This window comes from Protopterus annectens, chromosome 8.part0 (assembly GCF_019279795.1).
Source record: "Protopterus annectens isolate FY-2018-M chromosome 8.part0, PAN1.0, whole genome shotgun sequence".
Classification (NCBI taxonomy): Eukaryota; Metazoa; Chordata; order Ceratodontiformes; family Protopteridae; genus Protopterus; species Protopterus annectens.
The window spans coordinates 107933129-107951328 of NC_056741.1; positions in this window are offsets into that span (position 1 = coordinate 107933129).

Below are 18200 nucleotides of genomic sequence, written 5' to 3' on the forward strand. Positions count from 1 at the left end.
GCTAATACATAGTTACATGTCTCACACTGAGCCTCCCCGCTAAGCAATCACTACTCAGTGGCCATGTTGTCTTCTTTTAGCTATTGACTTTAATGGTAGAATAGTGATTTTAGTTAGAATGCTTATTTTAGGTTTATTTTCTTATTTTTCCCCCTGATGCCGTTTGCTGCCGTACGCTTAAACAGCCGAGATCAGCTAAAAAAATAAAAGTTGATTTTTTTTTTATTTTTTAAGCTGTTTTCAATGCCAGTGGCCTTATACTTGGCCATTGGCATGCTTTCTGACAGATATGCACTCTTTATTTGGAGCTGTCATGGCTCCGTTTTGGAATTTGCAGAAATGTACTCGGTTACTAACCAAGTACATTTCTACAGATTACACTAGTCCTGCACAGCCAGTTTCCAGCTTCCTGCATAGCAGAGTCACCTTATTTGCATGGATTTCTCCTGCATACAGGGGCTGAGTCCATGCAGGACGAGTGCAGGAGCACTCGTGCACACCCCTGCAGGCTATTCCTGGATCACACAACAGACATATTGCCTGCTAGAGCTCCTGCACTAATCCTGCACACCATGCAAGGCTTGCAGAATCTGGGGGTATGTCTTGCTACTTTGTTCTGTGGTTTTACTTCCTGCATATGTTTATAGCATAATATATTTTTAAGGTTCCTACATTTTCTGTATGTGAACTGTGGTTTCTTCTAATGCCATCAGTCCATCTACTAAAAGTAGTAACCTAGTAGATGTACTGATGGCATTAGAAGAACTGTAACTAATAATTGGGGTATACTTAGAAGTTTCCCTGATCTTAATAATGCTATTAGTCAGAAACCACTGTTTACATACAGAAAATGTAGGAACCTTAAAAATAGATTATGCTATAAAGATATGCAGGAAGTAAAACCACAGAACAAATTAGCAAGACATGGCACTTTTGCTTGCCATAATTGCTGTTGTTGTGCATTTATAGAGAAAAGCAATATTTTTGTACATCCTAATAGTAAGAAGGTTTTTACATTTAGATATTCAGTGACTTGTAACATTAACAATATTATATATTTGGCTACTTTTATAAAATGTTCATGTTTCTATGTGAGCAAGTCTACTCCATGCCTGAAAGACAGGATTATAAAACATAACTCTGATATAAGAAGGGGAATATTAACTAACACCCTAGCCAAACATTTATCTGAAATGCTACTCATAATTTAAAATTTAGAGTTATAGAAATTGTGATGTAATCCATTAAAAGAGGAGATTTAAATACTAACTTAGAGAACAAAGAATATCAATGGATTTTACGTTTACAAGCTGAACATTTACCAGGTTTAAATCAGATGGTTTTGGTTAAACCTGTTTTAAAATTAAAGCAGATGAATATTTAATATAAAATATTATTATGCAGAAGTTTTGAATTATTTCAATAATTTTTATGTGCATATATATGTGTATATACTTCTTAATAATATTTTCTAACAATATGTTTTTTTAAGAGTTGATTAATATCGCTAATTACTTCTTATATTGGGTGTGTGATTTAGATGTGATTAATTGGCATGTGTATAAAAAACTGTTGAATCCTTGTGAATGTCATTAAGCACTGAGGAAGGGTACTTGATACCTGAAAGCTTTACTATTCTTAATTAAACCTGCTGCTGTTACTCTACATTGGTGTTAGCTGTTTTGTTGAAATGTACTATTTGTTTTACTGCTACACCCTTACCCTGAGGAATCTTTTGTTGTGCTTTACCACCTGAAGGTGACTGATGTCTGCTGGGTGTGCGCCCTTCATGGGAATCACCCAGGAACATGACCCCATGGCCTGCCATGTCCGGGTGTGGACAGCACACTCCCTGATGGAGCAGTGAAAGTACTGCCACTATGGGAGCATGACTGGACATAGCCACATTGGCTCACAGCAGATATAGTTGCTGACCTATGCCCACAAATCTGATGTTCCCCTCCCAACAGATGTTCCATTACAGATAATGTGCATTCCATGACAGATACTCCATCCTCCTTCACAGACTCACCTTGCTCCAACTGGTTATTTATCCAATCCATGAATGTCAGACTGTGCCACATCTAAAACTCTGTGGATTTGTCTGGAGTGCCTTTATGAACATGTCTGTGCCTTCATGATGACCTTAACCATACTTTGAGTTACACCTGAAGAGATACCTGGACCAGGTGTAGGAGGGACAGCAGGCCTCCTCTGAACACCCCTATCAAGTCTCCTGCATGGCACCTTAGCAACAATTTAGCTATTGCCAGAGTCAACATGCCCTGAAGCCATAGTAGCCACACTTCCCTGGTCAATGTCTTTACCCTCCACCTGTCCAGTATCTGTGTTCTCAGTGGACTGGGGATATGTAGGCATACTGGCTATTTATGGGGAAAATGAGAAGGGTTACTGAGTGTCAACTTCTGTGTCAGAGTCAGCCTCTGCACCCCCCTGACTGTGCCCAACTTTGGCCACCATCATCATCATAGTCTGATGAGACACTGACGTCAGGTAGTGCAGGGGCCACAGAACCACTTCCTTGATCACCTGTTATAAAAGGAATAAAAACAGGAATACATTAATACCTGCACTACTTTGCTGTAATATATGCTATTCAATTTATACTTATGCCACTATTACAAACAGTACAGCAATACATATTGCAGGCCTGAGAGGACACATTATCAGATATATTGAAATGTATCTACAGTACTGACGTAAATGTATTGTGCTTACCAACAGCAGGAGGCATATGTCTCTGCATTCCTGATGGTCCTGAAATAAGTACAGGAAGACGTAACGGCAGCAGCATCTCATTTACTGGTAAAACAAGGAGTAATACTCATCGATAGCTGCAGTAACTCAAATGGCAACAAGAATGTGGCTGACAACTTCAAAATAAGCTTCAAACTGTAGCAATTCTAAATTCCCCCACCCAAAAAACAAACTGACATAAACATAGAAACTATAGAAAATATTTCAGAATGCCACAGTATTCCAATGATGATCTAATGAAGCATACCTCGAAGTTCCTCTTGAGACATAGGAGTGGCACCCTCATCACAAACATGCTGCGTTATCAATTGCTGGTAGCTGTCCTGTGCAGCAATCTTCAAAAGGAGTTCCTCAGTGGGAGTAAGAGGGGGTTGTGCAGCAGGCCCACCACCAGTGATCTGACGATCATGGGCCACTGCAGCTGCATTCCTCCTTACAGCAGTAATCATATCCGTGGTTCTGTGACACACCTGTTCATAGGTGTGATTGTGCTGGCCAACAGAATTTATGTTACAGACTAATTCATTCCAGAGAGTGGTACGCTCAGCCATATTGGCCTGCCCCTGGCCAGTAGTACTGTATGATTTGTCTTAAGGCCTCAAGGATGAGGTCACTCTCTGCCTCTGTAAATGGGGCTTATGTTGAACTGACATTTTGTGCCCTAACAGACAAAAAATATGATAATACATATAAGGATCACATAAGTACAAATTAACTGTTTACAGATAAAGCAGTAAAGTAAAGCTGTCAGTATCTACCCCCGGATAAACACGAAAGAGTCAGCATATGACCAAAAATAACAAGAAGGTGGATACAAAACAAGGGGAGTAACAAGAGAAACATATCCTTCCTTGTACCATAGCAGGTACTCAACTATGCTCACCCCACCCAAAATGACAGCCCATTACACTTTGTGCCATAACAGGAACTCATCTTTGTTCCCCTCCCCCAAACAAATTAACAGGCTAAGGACCAATTGTGCTAAATATCCAACTTTGAAATGATAAAAGTGCTATCAAAGAACATTTCCATGAAGCACCATGGAGGGACTCTGGCTGACCAAGTTCGCAGACGTCTGCAAGCTGGGAGCCATTATTAACTCCCCAAGTGATGTAGACATCCTACAGAAAGGCCTCACTGAGACCAATGACTGGTGTCAAAACCATGGCGTTAAGCTTAATGCCAAAAAATGCGTCATCATCTCCTTTGGGAAAAACTCAGTTCCCACTAATTACTACATCGATGGGAGCACACTGAAAGCGTTATAAGACATCTGGGGACATAGGTTGACAGCAACCTCTCCTTCAACCATCACATTGTCACTGTGGTCAGAATGTCCTTCTATGTGGCACATCTCATTACCAAGGGTTTTGCATTCAGGAAGAAAGAGGTCATCATCTCTCTCTACTCTTCCCTCATTAGGCCAATCATCGAGTATAATGCCCCATTTGGCATGTACCTCACTAGATATATGCAACAACTGGAAAGACCAAAAAAGTACCTCACAAACAGGATCTTAGGCCTTAAACACATGTCCTACATACACAGACTCAAAAAACTCTAGCTATTCTCTGTTTCATATCATCTACTAAGAGGTGATCTCTGCTTGGCTCACAAAGCCATGTCTGACCCAGCTTTGTTAGAAATGCTACATCTAAAGAAATCTCAATCCCTCCACACCACATGCTCCAGAGACCTCAACCTCAGTACTAAAATCAACAGAACATGCTGGAGGGACAGGTTCATAACCCAGAGACTGCCCATGCTGTGGAATAGACTTCCCATACATGTCAAGCAGAGCACCTCATTGGCCCTCTTCAAGAGAAATCTGGATGAGTGGATGGGAAATAGAAAGTTCACCCTGGGGATCACTCCAGTGGCTCTACTTGATATGGCACTGGGAACTAATGCCGGGTGGCATGATGCCAGGCCAGCTCTATGGGCTAGCCTTGTAAAGGCTCCAGGGCCATTAGCCTAGTACACACCTATGAACCTATGAACCTATGTATACATAGTTATCACACAGCATTATATTTTCAGCACTTCTCTATCCTTTGCACATCTGAAATGGCTTGCCAAACAAGGCCATGCCATGATTACCTGGCAAATAATGCATACATATTTACTGTACATTACTTGTAAATACAGTTCAATACTCCTCTGTAGAGATATACTGTTCCAAAGAAATGTCTTACAGGGTTAAACAATGCAATAACTCTCATCAGTTTGGCTAGCTACAAATTTGCCTTTTTATAGGTTTATAGGTTCATAGGTAGGTACTAGGCTATCTGCCAAAAGGCATTTATAAGCCTTGCCGGAATGTGTTGGCTTTTGCTGCCCCCTTAGATTAGTTCCCTTTGCCTCTGTCCAGCAGAGCCATTGAAGTGATCCTTGGGGTAAACTTCCTGTTTCCAATCCACTCATTAAGGTTTCTCTTGAAGAGGGTTAGCAGGGAACTCTGCCTAATGTAGATTAGAATCTTGTTCCAGAGCATGGGAAGTCTCTGGGACAGGAATCTATCCCTCCAGCACATCCTATTTATTGTTGTGGTGAGGTTTAGATCCCTGGAGCATGTGGCTCGAAGGGATATGGTTTTCTTTAGGTGGAGCATGTCCATCAATTCTGGGTTGGACATAGCCTTGTATGTCAGGAAGAGATCACCTCTGAGTAAGCGGTATGCAACCGAGTACAGCTGGAGTTTATTCAGTCGAGCTGCATAGGGTATCTGTTTGTGACCAGTGATCCTCTTGGTGAGGAAATTCTGTGGTCTCTTCAGTTGTTGCAGGTGACTTGTAAAGTACATCCCAAATGGGGCATTGTACTCTATGATGGGTCTGATGAGTGATGCGTAGAGGGGCCCAATGACCTCTTTCAATCTGGATGCAAACCCTTTTGTGATTAGGTGGGCCACATAGAAGGATTTTCTAACCACTTTGGCAATGTGATTATCAAAGGAGAGGTTACTATCTACTTGGGTCCCCAGATCCCTTATTATGTCTTCCATATTTAGGGGGCTACCACCTATATGGTAGTTTGTGGGTACTTTGTTTTTTCCAAAGGGGATGACTATGCACTTTTTGGCATTTAGGTTGAGACCATGGTTTTGACACCAGGTATCTGTCTCAGTGAGACCCTTTTGGAGGATGTCTGTGTCAGCCGGAGAATCAATTATAGCCCCTAGTTTGCAGTCATCTGTGAACTTGGTGAGCCATAGTCCTCCTTTGCTTGCCTGTACCTCTGAGAAGTATATGCTGAGCAGGAGGGGTCCTAGGACTGAGCCCTGGGGAATGCCACTTGTAACAGGTTTAGAGTCAGACCTAGCTCCTGCAACTCTTACCATGTGGGTTCTGTCCGTGAGCCAGTTGGCAACCCATTTCATGATGTAAGGGTTTATGTTCAGGCTGGTGAGCTTCTCTATAATACCTGAGTGGGGAATGGTGTCGAAGGCCTTTGCGAGGTCTAGGTAGGCTTTCCCTCATCTATAGCCTTGGTAACTGCCTCAAAGAAGTCCACCAGGTTTAGGAGGCATGATCTGCCCTTAACAAAGCCGAACTGGGTTGGGTCCAGTGTTTGGAGGTTTCCAATGACTCTGTTAATGAGATCCATGATGATATGTGCTCCATAGCTTTGCAGGCCAAGCTAGTCAGCTTATAGGGCGATAGTTCCCAGGGTCCGTTGTGGCTCCACCTTTGTGGAGTGGAATAACCGTTGCTCTGCACCATTCTGTGGGCATGTAGCTTATGGAGAGGCTGAGTTTAAACAGTGTGTTTAGGTGAGGGGTTAGTTCATCTTTGAGCTTGTGTAGGATGCAGCCTAGGACATCATTCAGCCCCATTGATGCTGTGTTTTCGGCTTTGGAAAGGGCTGTTTTATCCTGAGTGTCTGTGATTTCAGGGGCACTACATTCATCTGGTATAGTTATGGGCCCTTTTGGGGGAGAGAGGGAGGTGAAGTTTGCACTGAACCTGTCTGCCAGGATGTTGGCTTTATCGGTCAGTTCAGTGTATTTTGTGCTATTCTGCACCAGCTCCGAGCAGATCTGAGAATGGCCACTTAGATTCTTGACATAGCTAAAGAATGCCTTGTGCTTATCTTTGGAGTCCATGGCAATTTTTCTTTCGAAGCTAGCCTTGGATAATTTTATGAGGGAATGTAGTTTCTTGCTGATACAGATCAGGGATGTCTTCCCTTCTTGGGATTTTACACATTTCTGTACTAGTTTCCTCCTATTGTATAGCTTGTTTATGGCAGGGGTCTACCAGACTGGTTTCCTTTTCTTGGAGGAGTGAGTCTTGGTTTTGTTTGGGATAGCACAATCCATGCATTCTTGTAGGTGCCTGTAGAGTGCACTAGTAAAGGATTTTGCAGCTTGGACAGCGTTATCCTTTAGCATGGAGGCTTTGAAACTTCCCACCTTGGTCTTAAGTAACGTGAAGTCTGCTTTTGAAAAGTTTTTCACTGTGGTTTCTTTGACCGGGGCTGGTGGCGGAATGTGGATATCCAGAGTGATTAGTCTATGGTGGATCTAACCAGTGAGAGGTTGACCTCCGGTGTGGAACACCGGTCGCCCGTGTTGGTGATGACCAGGTCCAATATGTTGTCACCTCTGGTGGGGGTCTTAACCAGTTGATCCAGGGTGTTTGAGTTTATAAATTCTAGGAAATGTTGGGCCAGGGAGTTCGTACTTGAGTAGTTCTCCCAGCTAATGTTTGGATAATTGAAATCACCCAATATCAGGGTGTTTGGTAGGACCTTTATGTTTCCCAGTGTTTCCAGGAATGTGGAGTGGGGGTCCTGGGACATGGTGGGTGATATGTAGCAAGCTATAATTTGAATAGCAGTTTTTCCCCATTGTTAGTTGCACATGGATGATCTCTGAAGCATCGTGCTGTGCCACTAACCTGTAGGTGTGGGTATCCTTGATGAATATGGATATTCCTCCACCTTTTATATTTTGGTCTGGGTTTTGTGGCCAAAATGTATGGTATGAGTTGCAGCATGGTAGTGCTGGGGTGCTGTCTGGAGCCTTAAACCAGGTTTCTGTTACTGCACATATATCAATTTTCTCCATACTGATGAGTGTCTCAAGTGCGTGCATTTTGAGGTTTAGACTTCTGGCACTGAGTAGCATTACCCTCAATTTTTGTTACTTGTGCTGTTTATGGCAGTGGGTTTGTCTTTTGAGACTTGCCTAAAAAAGGCACTATGGGGGTGGCAAGAGCTTTGGCCAGTATTCAAAAGCTTAAGGGTGACAGGTGCAAGCTGTCTCTAGCAAAGCAGCGTGGCTTGTTGAGCATGTCATCCCAGGCTGACAGACACTGGATCCCCTTTGAATGACATCAGAAGCTTAGCCAATTGTTGAAATTGATAATTTTTTCTCTATACCATGGTATCATTCTTGGTGAGGGCAGCATGCTACTCAGGGTCAGGGTCATAACACCCTGGGCTACATGATCAGAGAGCTCCTCCATGTCTCTTGCTATGTAGTCCAGGGAGGTACGGCTCAGGTCATTCACACCAACATGGACAATGACAGAGTCATATCTGTACTTGTTCTGGAGTGACCTGAGTGTTTGTGTTATGTGGCAGATCCTGGCACCCGACAGGTAACTAACAGTAACCTTCTCCTTGTTCAGCCTAGTGAGTGGGATGTCAGTGTGCCTGACTATAGAGTCACCTATTACTAGTGTGTTGGGTATGTTATTTTGCCTTAACGGCTGTGATTATGTGGCACACTGGTTTTGTGAAGTATGTGCTTCATGGTTTGTGTTGGGGGGAGGAGGTTGCTTGGATGTCTGCTTTGCAGGTCTCTGTTGCTTTTGCAGATTTTTATTTAGAGCCTCCGAGTATTTGTTTTGTATTTATGTGTGTTTTTTGCTGGTGCTGGTTTCATAGGTCTATGTGAGACTGGTGGTGTGATGCAAGTAATTCCCTTCTCCTCTTGACTGCCTGGTCCAGTCTTGGGTTGAGAGAGCTTAGACTCCAGTTTGACTGTATAACTGCATCTCTCGCATGTATTAGTGTTTGGTGTAAGGAGGAGAGGGTCGTTTGTGTACATGAGGCAATTGTAACATTGCCTCAAAATGCCCAGATTCACCAGTTGGACTGGACAGTATACCTGAAACTGCCCTTTGGACATGCCTGGATAGGTATAGTGAACTGATTTACTAATTGGCTGGTAAGGTCGAATAGAGAGCCTAGTGCTTCTCTACAGTATAGGGGGGATCTAGTTATAAGGTTTATTAGTGCTTGCTATGAGTTTTCGGCAAGTGCAGGGATGAGAAGTGAATGATTTGAGTGATTAAGTTGAAAGTTTGTCTAGTTCCAAGGGAAACATTGAAGAGTAGACTTTATGGAGCCAGGAATAGTTATACCCTAGCTAACCTGCGCTGCCCGGCGTGCAAAACCACGCAAATGCGGGTTTTATAGCAGGGAAATGAAAGAGATGAAAATTAACCCAAAATGGCCAATAAACTACTAATTACTGGGCTGAAACCACTCCTCCAGGGACAGATAGGCTGCTCAAAGCTCCCTCTCCCACAGTGAACAGAGAAACTTCCTTCTATCCAAGTAAGGTATGGGCAAACACAGAAACTTGTAACACAGCCCTGAATTAAGCACTAACCTGAAAACTGGACTAAACTAGCTTAGAAAGGCAGGAAAACAAGTATATTTTTGTTTGTTTGTTTTTTTCAGAAAATAAATCAAATACAATAAAAAAAACACTTTAAATGCCCAGAAATGGGTATCACACTTGAGTGTGTAGCCTACAACAGCTAAACAGGTAATTTAAAGACAAAAATGACTTTGTTAAAGTGCAGGTGGTAAAATAAGTACAAGATGTAGCTGAAACAAGCTTTTTAAATCACAGAAACTCTAGAAAATCAGCGATTTTAGGCAGAATTAGCTAAAGGCAGCAAGAAAATGCAGAAACATTATACTTAATCCCTCCAAAGTCTCTCTTTTGTCTCTCTGCTGCTGTAGAACTCTGCAGGGCACCAGGCAGGAGCTTGTTGAGCTGTATACTAGCACAAAAACCCTGAAAATGTGGGTTTTAAAGCAGGGAAATGAAAGAGATTAGCCCAAAATGGCCAATAAACTGCTAATTTTGGGGCTAAAACCACTCCTACAGGGACAGATAGGCTGATCAAAGCTCCCTCTCTCACAGTGAACAGAGAAACTTCCTTCTATCCAAGTAAGGTATGGGCAAACACAGAAACTTGTAACACAGCCTTGAATTCAGCACTAACCTGAAAACTGGACTAAACTAGCTTAGAAAGGTGGGAAACAAGTATATATTTTTTCAGAAAATAAAGCAGACACAATCAAAAAAACACTTTAAATGCACAGAAATGGCTATCACACTTGAGAGTTTAGTCTACAATAGTTAAACAGGTAATTTAAACAGAAAAACAACTTTGTTAAAGTGCAGGCAGTAAAATAAGTACAATATGTAGCTGAAACAAGCTTTTTAAATCACATAAACTCTAAAAAATCAGCATTTTAGGCGGAATTAGCTAGAGGCAGCAAGAAAATGCAGAAACATTATACTTAATCACTCCAAAGTCTCTCTTTTCTCTCTCTGCTGCTGTAGAACTCTGCAGGGCATCAGGCAGGAGCTTGCTGAGCTGTATACTAGCACAAAAACCTTGCAAATGCGGGTTTTATAGCAGGGAAATGAAAGAGATAGAAATTAGCCCAAAATGGCAAATAAACTACTAATTTCTGGGCTGAAACCACTCCTCCAGGGACAGATAGGCTGCTCAAAGCTCCCTCTCTCACAGATAACAGAGAAACTTCCTTCTATCCAAGTAAGGTATGGGCAAGCACAGAAACTTGTAACACAACCCTGAATTCAGCACTAACCTGAAAACTGGACTAAACTAGTTTAGAAAGGCGGGGAAACACATTTTATTTTCAGAAAATAAAGCAGATACAATCAAAAACCACTTTACATGCACAGAAATGGCTATCACACCTGAGTGTGTAGTCTACAACAGTTAAACAGGTAATCTAAACACAAAAATGACTTTGTTAAAGTGCAGGCAGTAAAATAAGCACAATATGTAGCTGAAACAAGCTTTTTAAATCACAGAAACTCTAGAAAATTGGTGTTTTAGGCGGAATTAGCTAAGAGAAGCAAGAAATGCAGAAAAGTGATACTTAATTACTCCAAATTCTCTCTTTTACCTCTCTGCCACTGTAGAACTCTGCAGGGCACCAGGCAGGAGCTTGCTGAGCTTGTACACTAGCACAAAAACCTTGCAAATGCGGGTTTTATAGCAGGGAAATGAAAGAGATAGAAATTAGCCTAAAATGACCAATAAACTATTATTTTTTGGGCTGAAACCACTCCTCCAGGGACAGATAGGCTGCTCAAAGCTCTCTCTCTCACAGTGAACAAACTTCCTTCTATCCGAGTAAGGTATCGGCAAACACAGAAACTTGTAACACAGCCTTGAATTCAGCACTAACCTGAAAACTGGACTAAACTAGCTTAGAAAGGCAGGAAAACTAATATATATACTTTTTTTTTCAGAAAATAAAGCAGATACAATAAAAAACACTTTGAATGCACATAAATTGCTATCACACTTGAGTGTGTAGCCTAAAACAGTTAAACATGTAATTTAAACACAAAAACGACTTTGATAAAGTGCAGGCAGTAAAATTAGTACAATATGTAGCTGAAACAAGTTTTTAAATCACAGAAACTCTAGAAAATCGGCGTTTTAGGCGGAATTAGCTAGCGGCAGCAAGAAAATGAAGAAAAATGATACTTAATCAATCCAAAGTCTCTCTTTTGTCTCTCTGCTGCTGTAGAACTCTGCAGGGCACCAGGCAGGAACTTGCGGAGCTGTATACTAGCACAAAAACCTTGCAAATGCGGGTTTTATAGCAGGGAAATGAAAGAGATAGAAATTAGCCCAAAATGGCCAATAAACTACTAATTTCTGGGGTGAAAACCACTCCTCCAGGGACAGATAGGCTGCTCAAAGCTCCATCTCTCACAATGAACAGAGAAACGTCCTTCTATCCAAGTAAGGTATGGGCAAACACAGAAACTTGTAACACAGCCCTGAATTAAGCACTAACCTGAAAACTGGAATAAACTAGCTTAGAAAGGCAGGAAAACAAGTATATTTTTTGTTTTTTTTTTTTCAGAAAATAAAGCAGATACAATAAAAAAAAGCACTTTAAATGCACAGAAATTGCTATCACACTTGAGTGTGTAGCCTAAAACAGTTAAACATGTAATTTAAACACAAAAACGACTCTGATAAAGTGCAGGCGGTAAAATTAGCGGTTAGAAATTAGCCCAAAATGGCCAATAAACTACTAATTTCTGGGCTGAAACCACTCCTCCATGGACAGATAGGCTGCTCAAAGCTCCCTCTCTCACAGTGAACAGAGAGACTTCCTTCTATCCAAGTAAGATATAGGCAAACACAGAAATATGTAACACAGCCCTTAATTCATCACTAACCTGAAAACTGGACTAAACTACTTTAGAAAGGCGGGAAAACAATTTTTTTTTGTTTTGTTTTTTTTTGTTTTGTTTTTTCGGAAAATAAAGCAGATACAATCAAAAACCACTTTACATGCACATAAATGGCTATCACACTTGAGTGTGTAGCCTACAACAGTTAAACAGGTAATCTAAACACAAAAACAACTTTGTTAAAGTGCAGGCAGTAAAATAAGTACAATATGTAGCTGAAACAAGCTTTTTAAATCACAGAAACTCTAGAAAATAGGTGTTTTAGGCAGAATTAGCTAAGAGCAGCAAGAAATGCAGAAAAATTATACTTAATCACTCAAAAGTCTCTCTTTTCTCTCTCTGCTGCTGTAGAACTCTGCAGGGCTCCATGCAGGAGCTTGCTGAGCTGTATACTAGCACAAAAACCTTGCAAATGTGGGTTTTATAGCAGGGAAATAAAAGAGATAGAAATTAGCCCAAAATGGCCAATAAACTACTAATTTCTGGGCAGAAACCACTCTGATGGATCAGAGGATTTAACCTCCTCTTTTTACACTTCCTTTCTCCTCAACCACTCTTTTTGAAGGTGTTAACATGTTCCATAGTTTTCCATTATATTTTACTTTTCAGCTTCTTCTGATTTCCCCTATTGCTACCATAATAATTTCTTGTCAGTTTCCTTCCATGTGCCTTCAGTTTTGCATTCCATTTTTCTGTCATTTGCTAAAGTTCTTGATCAGTCTGCCTGTAATGCCACATTATTCGGATATAGCAGTTCTGATAATCTCTCCTCTCCAACCTGTTTGCTAATGTAATCTATCACCATATGAACAGCAGAGAGCTCAGAGCTGAATCCTGATGCACACTGACTCCCACTGGGAACCTCTAAACCCTGTTCATACTTGTGTATCTGAGGCTTCCAACCATTTTAGGACTTATAAAATCAGCTTTCATGTGACATCGTCATATGCTTTCTCTAAGTTTTAGAATGCTCAACTGGATTTTTTCATCATCTCTGGTTTCCTCTTAGCTATCTGTCTCACTGCAAACACAGAGTTGGTTATGATTCATCCTGATCTGAATCTAAACTGTTCAACTCTGACCTTACCTTTCTATTACTTTGTGTGTTCATTTATCAATCACCCAGTCCAGTATTTTCACACAATGTGACAAGAGTTTGATAGATCTATATCACCCACAGTTGGTGAATGTCTCCTTTGTTCTTTTACAATGGGACTAGAATGTTTATTTTCTAGTCATGTGGGATACCCTTTTCTCTCCATACTGCTATGAATACTCTCAGGAACCATTTTCCCCAACTCACCCAACATCTTGATCCTATCTGATTTCACCTCATCTGAGCTTGATGCTTTCTCTGCCTTTATTTTCCTTAGAACTGTTTTACTACTTCTATCATGGCTTCATCTTCTTCTTTCATGGTAGGCTGCCTGGGGCAGTATACCTTCTGTAGGGTTTTATTTACTCAGAAGCTGCTGGAAACACTCCTTCCATCGGTATTTGGTGTCTTGTGGGCTAGTGAGCAGATTGTTTGAATTAATTATGAATGTTGTCTGATGACTACCTTCCTAGTCTTTCTTTGCTTTGTATCTTGACATACTTTCTTTGCCCCATCAGCTGAGTGACTTTTCAGAAGCTGTAGAGTGCCCCTGATGCTTTGTTCTTTGCTATTGTAAATGCTCTCTTAGCCTCTTTCTTAGCTTATTGGTATTATGTTAAGCCTAATCCAGCTTTTCTGTCTCTTACTTTTTCCTACACTCCTTTCTTCTAATAACTACCTGGACTTCTGCATTCCACCACTATCTTTCCTAATGTACCCCATTTCCATTCCTGGCTTGGCCACATATTTGTCCTCTCACATACTGTTTTGAAATGCTGTCATTCATCATCTCCACTCATTTACACTTTATCCTGAGGTACTCAAGACAAGCATTTTTCCTTGAACTCTTGTGCATTTGCTCTGGTCAACTTGCAGGTCTTCATCGTAGTCTCTGCTGACCTTTCAGCTTTCTTTGACTGCTACTTGTGGCCTCCAGAGTTTTATGCTGTGGGCCAACTGCTTCACTACAGATGATTTTGAAATCTCTGACTCTACCCCAATTCCCTTTCTTTATTAGGAGGAAGTCTACCTGACTTGTATGTTGGCCAGTCTTGTATGCAATCTTGTGACTCTCTCATGCTGGACAATGTATTGGGCACCATCAAGCCATTTGCCAGACAGAAGTCTATAATGGCTTCTCCTTCTTTATTCCTACTGCCCCACTCATGTGTGCCCAGGCAGTTTTCATATCCTGTTCTGTTGTAGGTTGATAGGTAAGTACTAGACTTGGTATCTGTCCTAATATGTCCATTAAGGTCCCCTATTAGGAACACAAACTATCAGCAGTTGGTTAGAAAAGATTGTATGGTTATTTTCTATGCATCAGGCCAAATAACATGATTGCAGTCAAAAAGACAGGGGTAATCAAAGTGAAGGCCTGCGTGATATGCACACATCATGCATTGAAGCATTAACAATATTCTACCAAGGGATCTATCTCCACCACAACCCAATACAGGACCCCACCTCTACCCTCCTCCATTTGAAGCCTAATCATAAAAGCAGACACATCTGCTAAAGGTCTCATCATACTGCATGATTTTGCCACAGACCCAGATGGAAAACATGGATTTCACTTATCCATAGTGATTACTACAAGAAAACCAGTCATATAGAAAGGTAAATGTATAGGGAATGACATTTTACTCAGCTGTACAGTAGTATTACTGCTGTACTTGTGTGGTGTTTCATAATATCCATAATGGTGTGCTACTGTATTAGTTGGATAGATTGCTGATTATATATGGCAGTAATGCTGCCACAGAGAGAGTGTGTGTGTGCGTGTGTGTGTGTGTGTGTTTGTGCTGCAACACAACTTCAGCAGATAAAGCAGCACTATGCTTTGGTCTGGTGGATAGGTCTATGGCACTCTCAGGAAATGCATGAACTGATTTCTGACTATGAAGATCCCTACCCATGGAGGCATCTTCTCCTGGGAACATCACAGGCCCAATTCAAAGCATGCAGAGGGGGCAAAGAGTTCCTGAAATGTAAGTGGCACCCACTTCATGTAAAGGTTGGCCTCTGCATGATCCCCCATCTACATGTATGCCCTCATCACTCTGTAGTGTCTTTAGCACTGGATGGCAATGTGAAAGTAGTGACAATATTAGTCAAGTATCACATTCTAACCCTCCCACAATGGGCATCCCCATTGGAGGCAGAGGAAAATTGTCCATGAGAAATGGATTGGTCTTAATATATGGCTGCAAAGGGTCACCTACTATGTACACATTCCTGGTGCCACATGTTCATGATGTTGCACATCTGAAGCAAGGAGTCTCTCATGTCTTCATGCAAACCACATAATGCCATGACCAGCTGTCCCTGCAATTTGGCCCTCTATGTTCATGAGGAAGGCAGTACCCATGATGTGGTACCAGCACACACACATACACACACGCACACACACACACAAACACACGCACACACACACACACACACACACACACACACACACACATATATATATATATATATATATATATATATATATATATATATATATATATATATAGATCTATGGCAGTTGACCAAAATACTGAATGATCGAACCACAAATGTTCAAACACGGTACATGAAACTATAAAACCATTGAATGCCTTAGGCATCAAAACATAACATATAAAATTAAAATAAATAGCTTCAGCTTGCAATCCCATAATCCTTCCACTAACTAAAGAGAAACTCCAGAATTCAATAAACTCTGTGTAAGGTTTGAGTAGAGCCTACATGGAGTGTTATTGTGTACAAGACATTGAAGTTGTGCCAGGGGCAATGAATAATAATGAATTGTGGCACACGTAAACAAGGTTTTGTGGTGTGCAGCAATGCATCTGGCCTCAAAACCTCTTTGTGAATGCAGATAACATTTCCATGTAAAGTTGCTGTCTGCCAAAGGTTGATTGTCCTCAGTGTTTGAGTGACAGCACTGCAATTTATTTTCCCTTCTTTGATATGCATTAGGATTATTATTAATTAATATTGTATGGTGTAATTGTTTTCTCTTCTCTCTCTCTTTTTTTTTTTTTTTGTTTTTCTCATGCTCCACTTACAGCAAATGGTGTGGCTATGCTTACATCATCTGTGCGACTGGACCAGCCATGTATCAGACATGACCCAGACAGCCAAAAATAATACCGCTGTGCATTGCACAAAACCATTAAGTGACACTGCACTGCAGCTAACAATGTAAAGTTAGCAAGGACTACAAATATAGGGGATCTTATGTAACAAATTTTGTGGCAACGGGTGTTAAGTCTATCAATGGAGAGCAGATGGTTTTGGGTTCTAGTACAGGGTGTGCAAATATTTCGTTTACTTTTGTGACATTGCAGGTTAAGGTGCTACATAGGCATGTGTTTCTTAACCTTCTTGTGGTAAGAGCTGTAAGCTTAGGATTACTGTACACATGGCCCGTGGTTCAAAAATGTCATATTCCATACAATTTTACCCTTGTTCCACATCACATTATATTTACTCTCACTTATAATACCCGACATTGTTGTGCTGGTATGAATATGTATATGTATGAGGGCTGAGACACTAATATTGTGCCAGTTATTTATCTATTTATATGAGTATTGTGCATATATTATCAAAAGTATGACTGTGGGCATAATATTTACAATGTTCATGAAAATATATTTCAGCTATCCCAGTTGAATAACAGAGTTAAAGAAGTGACTGTATATAAAATAACCTTGGAAGTGTATTTCTTGCCACTGTTGCGCTTCACTTACCATTGTGCAAACAGATGCACCATGGCTAAGTGTGTTTGCACAATAGTAAGCGGGGCACAGCTTTTTCAAATGTAGCAAAAAACAGATAGTTCGCACTCTCAGCAAGTGCAATACATGCAATTGGCAGGAAAACATGATCTTTAAGTGGAATTGATGAGAAATGGTCATTATACATTGAGCTTTATTTTTAAGAGACATGACTGGTGTTGTTGAAGAGGGTGTGTGCTTCCAAGTGCAATGTTGAAGTGTTCAGGAGTCCCAAGTCTATGTTGGGCTCTTAGTTAAGGAGCATGGCCCATGCCTTTTGCAGGGTGACTATTTAGGCTGTCTCTCACCTTCTCCTGAAAGCACTGTACCTGGGACCAGGCCTGCCTTCACAGTGGTGCAGTGGGCAGTAGCATCACCCATGGCCTTTAGGAGTCACTCACATGAAGTAAGTGCTGCTGCTCCTTCTGATGTCACTGCTGAGGGTTCACAATTTGTCACCTGGTGGGAGATGGTGGAGGAGGCAGGGGAGTTGGTGGACTGGTGATGAGTGGCCTAAACTGACAGCCAGGTGAAGGTCTCCATTCAGATTCAGCCATCATGCTGCTACCTGGCATCACCACTACTTCAAGGAGAGCCCACCATGGAGGATGTTCGGGATGGTGACTGAACTCTCCATGGGTATAGTCTAGACAGTGTATTAAAAAGAATGTGATCAGAAGTGGGATACACACCTTACTTCCCATAACAGTGTTCTGTGTTCTTGTGTGTCACCTCTCTCTCTTGTTGATTGCCCAGTACTCCCCATCACCACTTTGAAACCCCATGCCCTTGCTGTCAGCACCTTCTGCGCTATTATCTGTCTGTGTTTTATGTCTCATTATTTGTGTGTATCTACTGCCACACCTCTACTTTTGTTTGTGTGTCTCTGCTTCCCCATCTCTGCTGTCTTTCAGTCCCCTGTCTTCCATTTCCATCATCCCATCCTCTACTCTTCTCAAAAATAAAAAAATGGGCACCTGTCCCCTGTAATTAGTATACCCTTCCATGCCCACTCCTGCAGTCCCTGCATTCTTGTCTATAGTTCTGTCTTACT